The 18,131-nt window shown below is 39.5% G+C and overlaps 1 protein-coding gene across 1 annotated transcript in view; it reads right to left on the bottom strand.

Annotated features, from left to right (window-relative positions):
* The window catches only part of PRPF39 (pre-mRNA processing factor 39), a 39,639-nt gene extending 28,929 nt beyond the window's left edge, over positions 1–10,710 (bottom strand). Inside the window, exon 1 of the mRNA XM_058738940.1 lies at positions 10,552–10,710. The gene's annotated coding sequence lies outside the window, so the exon portion shown is untranslated. The remainder of the gene's footprint in view (positions 1–10,551) is intronic.
* Between the last annotated feature and the right edge of the window lie 7,421 nt (positions 10,711–18,131).

Here is an 18,131-nt window from a genome sequence, read left to right as displayed (position 1 = left end):
GACATTATGCTAAGTGAAGTAAGCCAGTCACAAACCAAATTCATAGAAACAGAAAGTAGAATGCAGTTACCAGGGAATGGAGTGAGGGAGAAAGGGGAGTTGTTTAATGAGTGTAGTTTCAGATTAAGATGAAAAGTTCTAGTAATTTGTTTACAACCATGTGAATATATTTAGCACTACTGAACTATACACTTAAGAATAGTTAAGGTAAATTTTATGTTATGTGGTTTTTATTACAATTTTAAATAAAAGGTAAGACAACAGTTTAATTACAACTAAATTAGGAAATACAAAGTACAAAAGACTAGTAGGAATTAGAATTTCCAGATCTTTTTTTCATCATAAGAAGATATAAAATGGTAAATATCAGAATAAACAGAGTAGGGGGAGTAAGTCCTACTTCTCTCCCTTAATATAAGCATGTGATCCTAGGTCATTCTTACTTTCCTCACTTCTAAAACACTTTATACTACTTGCACAGGGCTGTTAAGATCAGATGAGATAAAAGCATGTGGAGGTCTATAAATTCACATAAATGAAAAGTATCACGGCAAACAAGTTCCTTAGAAAGTTTTATCTAAACCTAAGATGTTATACTTTAAAATAACAAAGGAGGGGCACCTGGGTGGCTCAGCCGGTTACACATCCTAACCTTCCTTCCTAACCTCCGACTTCAGCTCAGGTCATGATCTCACGGTTTGTGAATTTCAAGCCCCGAGTTGGACTCTGTGCTGACAGCTCAAAGCCTGGAGCCCACTTTGGATTGTCTCCCTTTCTCTCTGCTCCTCCCCTGCTCACTCTCTGTCTGACTCTCCTTCAAAAATAAACATTCAAAAAATTTTTCTTAAATAGAAAAGAAAAGAGAAAAGAAAAAGAACTTCACAATGCACTTAAATTTTTTTGCATAAGTATTAGGAGGGAAAGAGCTGTTGACTTTGACTTCATTAAAACTAGTAGTCAACATAGAGTTTATCTGGAGATCTATCTTATTTCTTGATTTTTCAATTTTAGACATTTTTTACCATCTTACAGAAGATTAGGGTTTAACTATTGTACCAAACATACCTTCACAATTTCCCTCTCATATGCTCTAATTTCTATCAGTTTGGAGTTAAATCAACATTCAGGTTTACATTAGCATGCCTCTGTAAACATTTTTTTCAAGCTACCTTATATACTATAATTACATTTCCTTGCTTCTACCTCTTTAAATCTTTCCTTATTATTTTCAAGTTTGGCTGTCTTTGAAAAATGACTCCAAACTCCTGTAGAGGCCTTATAAAAGTCCTTCAAAAAAAAAAAAAAATGACATTTAGGATGCCTGGCTGGCTCAGTTGGTAGAGCATACGACTCTTGATCTCAGGGTCATGAGTCTGATTGAGCCCCATGTGTGGCACAGTTTACTTAAAAAACAAAACAAAACAAAACAAAAAACCTGATACTTATAGTATCAAGTCCATTTTCCCTTCAGGAGACATCCTTTCCAAAACTATCTAATCTGCAGCAATCTAGAATGGCTTGTCTGGTCTAGGTTTTGTCTGTTCATTTTGATCCAAGGAATTCCTTTCACTTATTTCTCATTTATAACAGCCTTTTTCTTTCTTGACTTATTCCCTCTTTTAGAGAATTATTTCTATAACTGTCTCAAAAAGGGTATGTGGTGTAAAAAAATTAAGACTTTTCAATTCTAAAATTCTCACAATTGAATGATAGATTGTCTAAATATAAAATTCTAGAATGAAAATAATTGTTTCTTAAAGAGTTTTGAAGGGGGGTGCTTGGCTGGCTCAGTCAGAAGAGGCAACTCTTGATGTTGGGGTTGTGAGTTTGAGCCCCATGCTGGGCATAAAGATTAGCTAGATAGATAGATAGATAGATAGATAGATAGATAGATAGATAGATAAGGGGGCGCCTGTCTGGGTGGCACAGTTGGTTGAGCATCCGACTTTGGCTCAGGTCATGATCTCAGTTTGTGAGTCTGAGCCTTGCATCAGGTTCTGCGCTGACAGCTCAGAGCCTGGAACCTGCTTTGGATTCCGTGTCTCAGTCTCTCTCTGCCCCTCTCCTGATCACGTTGTCTCTCTCTCCCTCCCTCCCTCCCCTCACCTCAAAAATAAACATTAAAAAAAAGGAGTTTTGAAGGAATCTTTCCATTGTTTCCTAGCATAGTGTACTCCTATTGAGAAAATTCCTCTATATGAGACCTGGTTTTTTCTCCAAGGCAGTGTTTAACATCTCTCTTCATCCCAGGTGTTCCGAAATTCCATAATGATATGTGCCTTAAGGTGACTCTTTTCTACTTATTCTGCTGGCATTTATTTCGGAGGCCTACTTTAATCTAGATATTTACATCATTCAATTCTTATGTTCCACATGTATCATTTCAGTGATATTTTCTCCACTTGGTTTTATCTTTTATCTTTTTTTTGAACTCACATTACTCAGGTGTTAGACCTCCTGGACTGATTCTCTACTTTTCTTACCTTTTCCTTCATTTACCTCATCCCCATCCCCATTCTCCTCAGATCACTTTTACTAGATTTTTATTTTAATTCCCTTTTTTAATTCTCTGAATAATCTATTTTGTAGTTTCCTATTCCTGTTTCACTAGTGCAGTATCTCCTGCTCTCTCTCTCTATAAGCCACTTTTAAATTTTCTTCTGTTCTCAGCACTATCTCTTCTGAGTGTCTTTTGAATATTTGCTTTGTTCTCCCAAGTGGAGTGGTCTTCAAACTGCTGATGAAGGAGTGTGAGGCATCACAAAAAATCAGAAGCTAGATACAAGTTTGGAAACTGGTGAGGCTCCACACAGGATGGCATTCTATTGAGGGGGAGCTCACTAAATGTCAGTGCTTTACATCACTTCCCTTGTGTTAAGTTTTCCCAAAGAAGAATGTTTCAACTTAAAAATCTATAAAGAAGGCAACACGCATTCTGGGAGCAAAGAAAATAAACAGGGTAGTGATGTCACCACTCAGTATGTAAGCTTTCATTCATTTCCCATTTGCATCAAGACCCTTTACCCTTGCCCCACCTCCCACCACCTGTGTCAACACTTCTCTGGTTCCACCCTCTTCAAATAATTAGCATTCAGTTTTTTTTGCTGTCTATACTACATGGAGAAGGAAAATCTATGGTCTAACCTACTCCAGACTTTCAACCAACCCTCGAATTTTTAGCTCCATTCAGCACTCTCATCTTCAGAGGCGCTTGGTACCCGGAATTCCTGAGCCTTCCTGGAATTTTGTGGGAGGATCCATCTTACTTTTTTTTATTAACTTCCCTTTCTGCAAGTACAGAACTAAACGCAGAAAAATGAAAACCTAAGTTCATCAGTTAAATCCTGTCCATCTGTTTCTTCCAAGATGTTAATTCTCATGCTGATTTGCTCTTCTGTTCTTTGTCCTTTAGGGTTTACACAATTTTATTTCTTTTTTTATGTTATTTTTTTATTTTACTGAAATTAGGTGTACAAATTATGCTGAATCCCCTCCATTTAGGACTTTTAAAAAATTTCTAACCAGTATCACTTCCCTGTGTAATAATATTCATTCAAAATTTAGTAAGCAACATCTGTGTGTCAGATACTACTGTTCTAGTACTGGAAATTTAACTGAACAAAACAAAGTCCTTACAAGGAGCTGACATCTTAGTTGAATAATACAGACATCTCTTTAAAAAAAAAAAAAAAGTAAGTTTACAGTATGTACATGGCATTAAGTACTAAGAACAAAACAAAGGAGAAGATGAGGTAGTAGGAAAGTCAATTATACAGATATGCAACGCAAGAAAATTCCAGGCAGCAGAAAGAGCCACGTTCTGAGACAAGTGTTTATTTAGCATGTTCAGAAGACCGCTAAGCAAGAAGGACCCTATGTCCATATTTGCTTAAATATCCCTCAATCTGGTTTGAGTCCTTCCTAATACTTACTAAGTATGTCACAGTGAATCTCATGTAAATACTTATTTTTGAATAGCTATTTCTTTGGGATTATATTCTAAAATTTCAATATGCCAACATGTAGCATAAACCTTAAAATTAAGCATATTTTAACCTAACACTAACACTTGTAGAATTTTCTCTTAAAGAAATAATGATGAATCCTGTAAGTTTTAGACTAACAAAGTCAATAAAAGAGATACCTAAAAATAAGTGACATTTCTATAGTTAGAAATAATTTAACCATCTGTTAGTACACTATGCAGTCCAGCCCATATCACTCCAATAAAAATACTAATTTCTCATAGTGAGCTATTTGCCACAACCAGTGGTCAGTCTTTATCCTATTAGATCTCCATTAATCCTCCATTTCCTTCTTAAAATTCTTTACACCTCCAAGAAATATATTATGATACCAACCTCCCAACCCCCTCACCTCATTTATAATCTTGCCTCTTTTCCCCTCTCAAAGTATTTGTTTTATAGCACTCCTATAATGGCTGAAATCCATCATTACTGGTCCTCCTCCTTGCCTTGGTCATAACTGATTAAGTATCTCTGCTCCTACCAAAGGTCATACCCTGAACAACTCATGATCTGATCATTTCTCCCACCCATCTTCTTAAGAATGTTGCTTCTTAAATTATCTTTACTCTTCATCAGTTTCTCTCAGTGTACTAAATCTATTCCACTAGCATTCAACATGTGTAAATGTTTTTCTTCTTTTATATAATAATTTATAACATATATACTACAATGTAGCTTAACTTAAAAACAAGTAAAGGGTAGGGGCACCTGGGTGTGTTTCAGTCTGTGGGACATCTGACTCTTGCTTTCAGCTTAGGTCATTATGTCATGGTTCCTGAGATCGAGCCCCATGTCAGGCTCTGTGACTGGATATTCTCTCTCTCTCTCTCCCTCTCTCTCTGCCTCTCCTTCTCAAAATAATTAAATAAACCTAAAAAAAAAAAAAAAAAAGCAAAGGGTAATCAAGCATAAGCTCTGTTAAAATTTGGATTTTATTCTAAGGACAAAGTCAACTAAGTTGTCTAAGCTTGTTATCTCTACTTCTGTAACCTCCATTCACTTGGTAATTTGGTTTCCTTACCACTCTGAAATTTGCCAAGGTCACAATCTTCTTGTGTATAAATCCATTTGAATGCTTCCTAATTCATCTTTCTGATCTACTCTTGTTTTTGTTTTGTTTTGTTTTTCTCTGATTCACTCTTCACAGCATCCAATAGGAATGATGACTTTCTACTTGAAAGGTTCTCTTTCCTTGCCTTTTCTGACATATCGCATTTACCTAGCTTTCCTCCTATCTTCTTGGATTGCTCCCTTACCATTTGGAAGAAATTTTTTCTTCTCACAGTCCTATCAGAATTGGTAGCACCTGGGACGCCTGAGTGCTCAGTCGGTTAAGCGTCCAACATTGGTTACGCATCCAACATTGGCTCAGGTCATGATCTCACAGTTCGTGAGTTCGAGCCCCACATCGGGCTCTGTGCTGACAGCTCAGAGCCTGGAGCTTGCTTCGGATCCTGTGTCTCTCTCTGTCCACCCCTCCACTGCTTGCACTCTGTCTCTCACATTGTCTCAAAAATAAATAAACATTTAAAAAAATTAAAAAAAAAAAAAAAAAAAAAAAGAATTGGTAGCTCCCAAGATGTTGTCCTCAGCTCTTTTTCTCAACCAACACTCTCCTTGGGCTGATAATGTTCTCTCCCATCTGATATATTTTCTCACTTGGCTTCCAAGTCACATCATCTCTTCTTCCTACCTCACTATCTATCACTCTCTCACCTGAGTGCCAGTCTCCTGAGGCAAATTGGGTATTCCTCTTCTATGTGATTTTTTTTTTTTTTTCTTTTGGGAGAGAGACAGAGTGCAAGCAGGGGAGGGGCAGAGAGAGAGGGAGACACAGAATCCGAAGCAGGCTCCAGGCTCCAAGCTGTCTGCCCACAGCTCAATGCAGGGCTCACAGTCACAAAACACGAGATCATGACCTTAGCCAAAGTCGGACACTCGACCGACTGAGCCACCCAGGCACCCCTCTAGGTGATCTTTTAGAGTGCCCCGGGACTCAATCCTTGGTCATCTACTCCTACCTCCATTAACTCCCCAATCTCACATGGTTTTAAATACTAATTATGTGCCAACTCCCAAATTCCCATCCAGTCATTTCAAATTATAAAATGTCCTTAAGAAAACTTCTGATCTCTCCCCCAAAACCTGCTCTATCCATTTCCTTCTCCATCTGACAGAAAATCCCTCCTTTCAGTTGCTCAGGCCAAAAATCTCGGGGACTCGTCCTTGCTTGACTCTTCTTTCCCTCACACCCAACCAATTTTTTACGGAATCTTTTTTTTTTTTTTTTTTTTTTTTTTTATTTATTTTTGGGACAGAGAGAGACAGAGCATGAACGGGGGAGGGCAGAGAGAGAGGGAGACACAGAATCGGAAACAGGCTCCAGGCTCCGAGCCATCAGCCCAGAGCCTGACGCGGGGCTCGAACTCGCGGACCGCGAGATCGTGACCTGGCTGAAGTCGGACGCTTAACCGACTGCGCCACCCAGGCGCCCCCGGAATCTTTTATATTCAGCATCACACTTCTTATAATTTTCATTCAAACCACTCATCTCTCATCTACAATACTATGACAGTCTTCCATAACCTTCTACAGGTCTCCCGCTTCTTCCCTTTTGCTGCATTCCACCAGCTCCCAATCCCCAGTCCATTCTCTATACAGCAGATAGTATTCTTTTTAAAACATAAATAAGACCATGTCACTCCACTGCTCTCACAGAGTAAAAGTCACTGCCCTTGCAATGACTCACTGTCCTTTTGACCTCTTCTCTTACCCTTGGCCTCACTCAGCCCCAGTCAAAATGACATCTTGTTTTCTCTGAAACAAACCATATTCTCCAGCCTTAGAGCCTTTTAGGTGGCTGTTTCCTCTACCAGCATTATCTTCTCCCAGATACTCATATGGATAACTTCCTTATCTCCTCCTTTGTTGAAAGGTCACTTTCTCAATAAGACCTACCTGGACAACCCTATTTAAAATTGTAACTTGCTCCCATCCCCAGCACACATGATTCCCTTTACCTTCCTCAATCTTTTTTTTAAATATTTATTTATTTTTGAGACAGTGCAAGCAGGAGGGGGGGACAGAGGATCTGAAGTACTCTCTGCACTGACAGGCTGACAGCAGAGAGCCTGATATGGGGCTTGAACTCACAAACCACAAGATCGTGACCTGAACCTACCGAGCCGCCCAGGTGCCCCTATTTTTTTTTCTTTTATTCATAGTATTACACTATAACATGGTAAATAATTTACTTATTTGGTATACCCTAACATAAGAATTAACCATCCCCTTCTTTTTACTCACAGTAGTATTGCTATAGTTTAAGTAATCATTATCTCCCTCAATAGACCAACATTTTTCAAACTGTAGACTGCTTCAGACCAGCTTGTTCTTTTTTGCAAATGGAAAATAAAATAGAAAAAAATTTTAGGGGTACCTGGGTGGCTCAGTTGGTTAAGCGTCTGACTTCGGCTCAGGTCATGATCTCGCAGTTTGTGAGTTCGAGCCCCACATCAGGATCTGTGCTGACAGCTCAGAGCCTGGAGCCTGCTTCGGATTCTGTGTCTCCCTCTCTCAGCAGGCTCCAGTCTCTGAGCTATCAGCACAAAGCCCGACACAGGGCTAGAACTCACGAACCAAACCGTGAGATCATGACCTGAGCTAAAGTTGGATGCTTAACCAACTGAGCCACCCAGGCACCCCAAAGTTTGTTTATTTAAGCAATCACTACACCCAACATGGGGCTCAAACTCACAACCCGGAGATCAAGAGTTGCATGCTTTATTGACTGAGCTAGCCAGGTGCTCCTATTTTATCTCCCCTCTTAAGTAATGTTTATCAAACTTTAGACCGCTTCAAATCAGCTTTTCAAATCAGCTTCTCGTAAATCAGCTTCTCGTTTGTTTTTTAATAGAAAAATATAGAATTGAAAACAAAGTATCAGAGTTCAGGCACATATTGAGGGCCTATTGTTGAAACACATACAGAATGCAACTACTGTTTTTTGGGATTCACTATTACATGTACAAATTATTACAGGTCTCAGTCACAAAAAATTGAAAAACACTGCTACACTAAGGCTACGGATAAATTAATATTACTGTAATGTTAAATTCAGCAGAACAGAGATCTTGGTTTTGTTCAGTACTGAGTTCCTAGAACCTAAAACAGTGTCTGGTATGTAACAGCACATTAAATGTCTGTTGAAAAAGTGAGTGACATAACTTTTCAAACATACGAATCCTACAGTATTCCTCCTCATTGCCATTTACAAAGCCCAATATATTTTTCATGTCTGAGCCTTGGCTCACCCTGTTTTCTGAGCCTAACAAAACTTTCCTCCTTTTCTCAACTCACCAAACCAATCAATGCCTTTTTACTACATTGCACTTTCTTATAAAATCTTATTAGATAGACCTAAAGTTCATAAGCACGAAAGAAAACATGATAAATTATAAACTGACAGTGTAGTACATTAAATAAATACAGTTCTTTATCATACATTGAACTTTTAGTTCAGTTATAACATACATTAAACATTTCACTAACAATTCAGCATGCCATCTTAAAATTTAAAAGGTCTTTTGGTGGATCACTTAACCCATACTTAACTAAGAATGGGAAGTCTAATTTAATATCTTCTCCTTTAACTCTATAGGCACTCAAGATCATACTGTTTATTATTCTTTTCATAAACAGAGCAACACACAAAAAAAAATCTAAGGACTAAAAAGTCAGTAGGTCGCGTACTGCAAATCAACTAGCTTTACAATCAGATACTCTGTTCCTCAAACACACATAAGCCAATTTGAAAACAAATGTTGTTAAGAAAAGAGACTAACCACTGGTTTTGGCAACGACTTTCAGAGGCTAAACAGAACGTTCACAGATAGACCTTTTTTAAGTTTCCACATATTAAACACTTAGTATGTTCCAAAAACTCAACTTTATATACACATATTTACATAAATGTCTGCGTCATCTTCAGGTCTTTGAAAAAAAAAATCACCATTTGACTGGAACTACTACTACTTCCTATCTCCTTTGACTATTTTTCGCATACACAGAAAATCCTATGTTCTATGTGGAATTACTTACTAACATACCACAGAAGGTTCTGTTCTATTTATTTAGTTTTTAAGATTTTATTTTTAAGTAATCTCCACACCCAACATGGAGCTCGAACTCGTAACCCTGACATCAATAGTCCCATGCTCTACTGACTGAGCCAGCCAGGTATCCCTGTTCTTTATCATTAAAACACGGGCGTGTGCACACACACACACACACTTTTATCGTTTGATTTATAAAATTCTTTTTCTTACTCAACTATAGGTAAGCAAGTAAAAATATTACCAAATACTCTGACACTAAAAAAAAAAAAAAAATTCTGTTTTTCAATTCTCATTTCAAATATCTCATACCACCTACTAATTAGCCATCTTTGGTCAACACCTAATTATTCCAGAGTTCAGAGTCTAAGAACTGTATTCTTTAGTAGAAGTCCTTTAGTTCACTTTATCCCTACCAGAAGCTGAACAGTGGAAAGTTCCAACTTTTGCAACTCTAGAATGAGGTTATAAATGGGAGGAAGGAGGGGGGGGTACCTGACAGTTGTTTGTTTTTTTTCAATCCACTTAAGCTCCCAGAGACAAAACACTTAAGTTCCAACACGAGCTTCATGCTTCCCTGTAAGCTTCAACCTTTCCAGCTGTAAAAAAGTTTAAAGTATTTCTGAACAGATTGGATCAGTTGCCAAATAACAAGAAGTCCTTAAAGAGAAGGCAACATGAACACCAAACTAAAAAATCGGCATAAAATATGGTATTATAATATCATTGATAAAAAGAGCAGTACTACTTACTAAATTTCAAAGCGAGAAAAACACACTGTTGGTCTCTGCCTACAAAAGGTAAACATTATTTTTAAATAGATTTCTTTAAGAGATCCTATTAAGATCTTCAATGGCTGCTTTTCCTGCTTCTATCCTGTGCCGCCAAAACCTCTGGCCGGTATTTGAGGTGCTGTGACTCAGGGTCCTAAAAGTGTGACTAGTGTAGTCAGAACACGCAGCGCGCGCCCCTACAAGGCGCCTACAAGCTTTAATTAACAGAATTTGAATTCTCCCAATTCTCTAGCGGCTACTACTGAGTCCCTTCCATTCCCAGTTGTCCCGGCACACTGGTTTGCATCTCTTGAGGAAGCAAGGGCTTCAGACTCACCCCCAAAACGCTTCCTATATCAAGGTGGAGGCCCACATTTCCCCGCGCTCCGTAAGCACTCGTCAGAGAAGCGTTTGGTCTAACTAAGAAAAGAAACCTTCCACTGCTCCACCCAACAGGTGGGAAGGAGAAAGGAATGGACAGCTGGGAGCCGAGGCCAAGCCAAGCCTGGCCTCAAACACGGCGGGAGAGGGAGGCCGCAACCCCAGTGCGGCCTGAAACAAGGCAGGCCCCTTCCAGTCCCTCGAATCACCAACCCCACCCCCCAGGCCAATTCCAAGACGCCCGCCCCAGCTGACCTGATGACGGATGCCACTCAAGGCCATGAGCCGCAGTCTGGGCCAACCGAGCCGAGGATGGCACTTCCACCGTCTCCGTCCCACAGCCACCGCGGCAGCCGCCACCAACACCAAAGCCGCCTCGTCGAGAGCGCGGCGCGCATGCGTCGGTGTCCCAAGGGGCGAAGGAGTCACGTGGTTGTGCTGCGCGCAGGCCTCGCCCTCAGCGGGATCCTAGGGCCCCGGCCCCGCCCGGTCTCCGCCTGGTGTACGCCCCGCCGTCACCGAAGACCGGGCAGCTGCTCCTGCTGTTTTCTTCCCTCTGTGGAGACTTTCTAAGCTAGAAGACGGTGTGTAGGGTCTTTTAAATTATTGATCTTAAGCACAGATACCGCCCCACCCCACCCCGGAAAGAAAAATATTGTAGAAAAATGTTGTCTTTTGGGGCAAGTATAAGGTTTTTCCCAACAATTTACCACTCTCCCTAGACATCAACAGAAATTCAGTCTTAAATCTCCATACTTCAGGATGATACGGATTCAGGGTCCTCTCAGGTCTCCTCACGAGGAAACAGAAAAAAAAAAAAAAAAAGGAAACTGGTGGAAACAAGTTAGGGGCTTGAGGAAATGATCATTAAAAGGATGTGTAAGATTATCCTCTGGACGAATATGAAGGCTTCTTGCCTTGACAATCTTAGCAGTCCTCTTGAATTACACTCCCATCCTCACTTTAAAAAATGGTGTTTTTTTTTTATTTTTCTTCCAATCCGGCCTCTATCCTGTTTCTGTTACAAGGTTCCTGAGTTCACACACCACCTACCATGCAATCTCTTGTTCAAGATTCAGCAGTACCATAATTGCACTGCAAGTTCCTCCTTTGGAATCTGATTCCAGAAATATTTCTTTGCAAGATGGCATTTCCTGTGCACAACCCTGTTAATCATAAATCCCCTCGATACTAACTTTGCTTCCAAATATGAAAAGCAGTGGCACCTGGCTGTCTCAGTCAGAGGAGCATGGGACTCTGTCTCCGGGTGCTGAATTCAAGCCCCCCATTAGGGATACAGATTACTTAAATACAAAAATAAACTTTAAAAAATCAGTCTTCTTATGTCTACCTTTCACTTTCATAAAACTGTGTTGCAACTTTCCCTTTCCCTTTCCATTGGCACTTTTAATATTCAAGCTAACTTTTGGATTCTCAGTGCAGCTACACTTTTTACTGGTTTTAACCAGCAACTTTAGATGTTGACTATGGGAAGGAACAGTTAAGGGAGTAATATATTGGAAAGACTGGCAGAATTTGCCCCAGCACTGTCATTCAGTGTTTCTGAGTGCCAAGCCGTCACTCCTTTTCTGGTTCTTCCAATCTTTCCTAAACTTATTACAAATTCTTCATCAGTAAATAAGATTAGCTCTGAGATAGCATTCCCCTCCAATAGCCATTTTGTAAAAATCTACTTATTCTTTTTTTTTTTTTTTTTAAATTTTTTTTCAACGTTTTTTATTTATTTTTGGGACAGAGAGAGACAGAGCATGAACGGGGAAGGGGCAGAGAGAGAGGGAGACACAGAATCGGAAACAGGCTCCAGGCTCCGAGCCATCAACCCAGAGCCTGACGCGGGGCTCGAACTCACGGACCGCGAGATCGTGACCTGGTTGAAGTCGGACGCTTAACCGACTGCGCCACCCAGGCGCCCCAAAATCTACTTATTCTTTATTCACTGTACATTCATTCATATCACATACATACATTCATTATCTAGTTTTCTACATCTTACCTTTCCAATCAGTCAGTGCTCTTGCTCTCACTCTCCTGCTTTAAAATCTCCACTGGTTTTTTTTCCCGATAAATCTCTTGCCATTATGGCATCTGCTTTTTGGAAGACCCAGACTAACACAAAACCTCACATAAATGTGAAATTTAAATGCAATGTGTTTTCTCCTAATTGATTACATTACCTTCCATATGTCAGTGACTCATGCAGTGGACATTTTTTGTTTTAGCATACAAAATCCTCGCTCTGTTTGGGACATCACCTCTCTCTGAAGCAGAGAGCCTACATTCCACTGTAGGAGCCAAAACTACCAGACACTTACTTTCCTAGTCCCCCTACACACATGCAGGCGTGCGCGCGCGCGCGCGCACACACACACACACACACACACACACACACACACTTAGAGATATGCACACATGACTCTTAAGGCCAGGATTCAGTGTGGGAGTGTGTGGTATCAGTGGGTGATGTGGTACCTCTCCTCTATAATACTGGCAGTAGTGTTTTCCCCAGACCAGCTCTGTGATGCAATTTGGACATTCTTACTAGCTACCTAGCCTCATAAAAAACTATAATACCAGATGCTTTTTATGAACTCTCTTCTGTTTGAATTAGGCATCTACAGGGGCTCCTGGGTGGCTCAGTTGATTAAGCATCCAACCCTTCATTTCTGTTCAGGTCGTGATCTCACGGTTCGTGAATTCAAGCCCCACATTGGGCTCCACACTGACTTTGTGGAGCCTGCTGGGGATTCTCAACGCATACAGTACACATATGGCATAAAACTGCAGCCATCTAGAATGACATGCCCATGGAAGGCAAAACTTTTGGCAGAAAGTGAAAGGTGGGGTGGTTATTTATACTAACACTGGACAGCTTAAAGACACTGATAAGATCAGATTTCTAAATTCTTAGCTTAAAGTAGGGACCAAAAATCAGGGACTTCCTCTGATAGTAACAAAAGAATTTATTCTTTGCAGCCATGGGCCTAAAAGAGCCAAATACACTCAAAGTCTGAGCCCACAGATTGCCAAATTACAATGTCAGTTGAATTCATAGCCTTGTCAGAACTCTTCTGTGAAGATTAAGGCATTGTTCAGGAAAGAGCAGAACCAAAGAAATGAAATGGGCACATGGTAGAATTCAAATAATTTGAAGTATCTTTAACTCATAACCTCTCAGTGTTTGAGCCTCATTCACCAAACAAAAGCAACCCCTTCTCACTGGTCTGAAGAGATCATTCCTGCCTTATTTGGAAATCTATATAGACTTCACCAAATCTGTGGAGGCCACACCTTGCATGAAGAGGCCAGTTTTTCTTATTCTCTACTCCCAATACTTACATTTTTCCTCAACTTAGAATCAGATTCCAGCATATTCTGGGGGCCAGTTATAATGTCAAACTTGTATAGCAAGACTTAAATAGCAAGACAGTTGAAAGTTTACAAATTTACCTTGACAAAACTATGGAGAATACATGAGAAATTTCATTGAGTGCTAGATGAAGAAGAAAATAATTTTAGATGAGATTATATATATGTAATATGTATTATATGTATTTATAATATTACATATTGACATATACACATATATGTATATATAAATTCAATGGTTCTAGTAGTTTGTTTTGTAAGAGTGTTGGCATGAACTATTCATCAACAAATTTCCACTTACCTGTAACCATATATCCCTAAGAGCGCCAGGTACACTCCCTTCACCAAGATTTAAGAAATACACAGGAGAGGGGAGAGTCAGCATCTTTGAAAAGTACTACAGTCTCCAACTTACATGGTTCAAGTTAATGATTTTTCAACTTCAAGATGGTGCAAGAGTGATTAAGCACATAGTCAGCCACTCAATCACGAGGGTAAACATACCCTTAAAACCATTAAAACACTTGGGGCACCTGGGTGGCTCAGTCGGTTAAGTGTATGACTTTGGCTCATGTCATGATCTCACAGTTCACAAGTTCAAGCGCCGCATCCAGCTCCGACAGCTCAGAGCCTAGAGCCTGTTTCAGATTCTGTCTCCCTCTCTCTCTGCCCCTAGCCTACTCATTCTCTCCCTCTCAGTCTCTCTCTCTCTCTCTCAAAAATAAAACATTAAAACAATTTTAAAAAACATTAAAACACTTAAAACCATTCTGTACACATACAACCATTGTTATTCACTTTCAGTACAGTATTCAATAAATTACATGAGATATTCAACAGTTAATTATATAATAGGCTTTGTGTTACATGATTTTGTCCAACTATAGGCCACTGTGTTGTGAGCACGTTTTTTTTAAAAAAAAAATTTTTTTATTTTTTTAATATATGAAATTTATTGTCAAATTGGTTTCCATACAACACCCAGTGCTCATCCCAAAATATACCCTCTTCAATGCCCATCACCCCCCCCTCCCATCCCCCATCAACCCTCAGTTTGCACTCAGTTTTGTTTTTTTTTTTTTTTTTTAAATTTTTTTTTTCAACATTTTTTATTTATTTTTGGGACAGAGAGAGACAGAGCATGAACGGGGGAGGGGCAGAGAGAGAGGGAGACACAGAATCAGAAACAGGCTCCAGGCTCCGAGCCATCAGCCCAGAGCCCGACGCGGGGCTCGAACTCACGGACCGCGAGATCGTGACCTGGCTGAAGTCGGACGCCTAACCGACTGCGCCACCCAGGCGCCCCTGCACTCAGTTTTTAAGAGTCTCTTATGCTTTGGCTCTCTCCCACTCTAACCTCTTTTTTTTTTTCCTTCCCCTCCCCCATGGGTTTCTGTTAAGTTTCTCACGATCCACATAAGAGTGAAAACATATGATATCTGCCTTTCTCTGTATGGCTTATTTCACTTAGCATCACACTCTCCAGTTCCATCCACGTTGCTACAAAGGGCCATATTTCATTCTTACTAGCCATGTAGTACTCCATTGTGTATATAAACCACAATTTCCTTATCCATTCATCAGTTGATGGACATTTAGGCTTTTCCACAATTTGGCTATTGTTGAGAGTGCTTGAGCATGTTTTTTTTTATTAAAAAATGTTTTTCTAATGTTTATTTTATTTTTGACAGAGAGAGAGAAAGAGAGAGAGAGAGAGAGAGAGAGAGAGAGAGAGAGAGCACAAGTGGGGGTTGGGGCAGAGAGAGAGGAAGACCCAGAATTCAAAGCAGGATCCAGGCTCTGAGCTGTCAGCACAGAGCCCGACACAGGGCCAAACTCACGGACTGTGAGATCGTGACCTGAGCTGAAGTCGGATGCTCAACCAACTGAGCTACCCAGGCGCCCCAGTGCTGAGCACGTTTAAGGTAGACTATGCTAAGCTATGATGTTTGATAGGTGTGTTAGATGCATTTTCAGCTTACAACATTTTCAACTTACAATGGGTTTATTGGGACATAACCCCATTGTAAGTCAAGGAAGATTGTGTGGTAGTTGTTCTCTGTGGCTGGGGTGCTATAGTAGGGTCTTCTGTTGATATAGGTGCAGTGATTTCTATGGTGATACAAAGATTCCTAGATGGCAGAGAACTCAATTATTAGAGGCAAAGAAGCATAATAAGGATAATAGGGAGCAGGATCTTGTGGTGATTAAATGGTCTGACCAGCAGGGATACTTAGCAATATCTTTTTTTTTTTTTTTTAAGTTTATCTATTTTGAGAGAAAGCGAATGTGAGTGGGGGAGGAACAGAGAGAGGGAGAGAGAATTCCCAAGCAGGGTCAAAGCCACCAGTGCAGAGCCTGATGTGTGGCTTGAACCCACGAACCATGAGATTATGACCTGAGCTGGAGTCAGACACTTAACTAACTGAGCCACCCAGGTGCCCCAAAGTTGTTGTTTTTTTTTTAACATTTATTTATTTTTGAGAGAGTGTGCATGCGCACACAAGCGGGGAAAGGGTAGAGAGCCAGGGAGACAGAAGACACCAAGTGGGCTCTGTGCTGACAGCAGATTTGGGGCTTGAATTCATGAACCAAACCGTTAGATCATGACCTAAGCCAAAGTCAGACGCTTAACCCACTGAGCCAGCCAGGAGCAACAATACTTAGCAATATCTAATTGATCATGGGATCGAAATAGATGAGTAAAATACTAAGATCTTAGTTGTTTTGTATTAAAAAAAAAAAAACTCTAAATAAGGGAATCACAATTTCTCACCTAGTTCCCATGACCACTTGAAATAAGGGAAGGAACCACTAAGGATTCTGCAGTAATATCACTATGAAAATATCACTATGAAAGGGATCTCTGGGTACTTATCAAGGTAACTTCACTCTGGGGGAAAAAATATGCTTTTCAGAATTGATTGGACACTGGTTCTGAACTAATACCAGTTCCCATGGGCATAGAATGTCTTGTGGTTCATCAGACAGAATGGGGGCTTATAGAATATGACAGATATTATTGACTGGCTCAGTCATATCTATTCCCACTACAATCCCTATTATTTTCCTCTACTTTTAAGACGAGGAAATGAAATACTCAATTTCTCAGCTTCCCATGAATCTAAGGGTGGTCAATGAGATAGAGCTAGAAGTACATAAAAAAGGCCTCCTTTCTTAAGTAAAAAAAGTAGAAGCTCTAGAGAAACTCACCAGTGTTACAAACTTCGTTAATTTTTGGCTCCTGTATCCTCCAAATCTAAGTGTGTCATCAATTCAGTCAACCGTGTTACCAATACATTTCAGATCCATTTTTTCAATTCTCACTGCTTCTACTATACTTTACTATCTAGAGTCTGACTCTGAGTCCTGGATAGATCAATACACTCCTTCCTACTGAAATTGATTTAACTTTTTCAACACATTGCACAGGCAGATACTGTCAACTCATTAGACTGTAACATTTGATGAGATTTATTTGCCCCTTTTGGATTAGTGCTTCAAATTGACTTCCTTGCCTACACCCTTGCCTTGCTCCATCCAACTAACCCTCTGCTACTGGTTATTTTGCTTTATTTTTTAATACACCACTTCCACCTTGAAAACATTGCTTTCTGTCTCCAGAATAAATTTCAAATTTATGTAACATTCACCATCTTATTCAAATATCATTTATTTAGCATCCAGCTTAGGTACTACTCCAGGTAGAGTGGTGAAAAAAAAAGTAATTCAGGATTGGCCAAAATTTGGTACCACCAGATCAGTCTGTCTTCATTTTACATAATGCTGTCCCACTATATATATATATATATATATATATATATATATATACACACACACACACACATACATATGTATATATGTATAGTATATGTATATATATACACATACATATATATATATTAACGACTACTTTGATAAATCTGTAAATTACTTTAAAATCTTTAAGTCTCTGCTTATCCATTGTTCTGCCCAGAGTTTAATTATGAATTAATAATTTAGGTTCTCTGTTGTAGTATGCTTTATGAAACCATAAATCATTAATGATAATTGAGTACTTAATTGATTTTGCCTTTGTTTGATATATTCAGCCCCCCCTAACTAGCAATGAAATAAGTAGGTTTAGCTTATCCTAACATTCAAGATTTCTATAGGGTTTGTGTTCATCTTTCTTCATTTGCTTCTGGCAAGAAATTATCTTTGTAGAAAATTTGAAGTTTACAAATGTTTTCTTATTCCTAATCCCATTTTAATTTTGGACCTCATGGTAGCTCAGAATATTCCTAAGGTTTGGTAAGTGATAATAAAACTGGCTTCCAAATCCATGCTTTCTAAATCAAAGTCTTAAGCTCTTTACCTTCATATCTTGCTCCCCTCTCATCTCCCTTCTAGTCATTTCTACCTCTCTTAACACTGATATTCACTGTCTCTCTCTTTTGCCTTATTTT

Source organism: Neofelis nebulosa, chromosome 7 (genome assembly GCF_028018385.1).
Source record: "Neofelis nebulosa isolate mNeoNeb1 chromosome 7, mNeoNeb1.pri, whole genome shotgun sequence".
In the NCBI taxonomy this organism is placed as follows: Eukaryota; Metazoa; Chordata; class Mammalia; order Carnivora; family Felidae; genus Neofelis; species Neofelis nebulosa.
The sequence above is the reverse complement of the archived record's forward strand: the minus strand, read 5'-3'. Positions and strand labels throughout refer to the sequence as shown.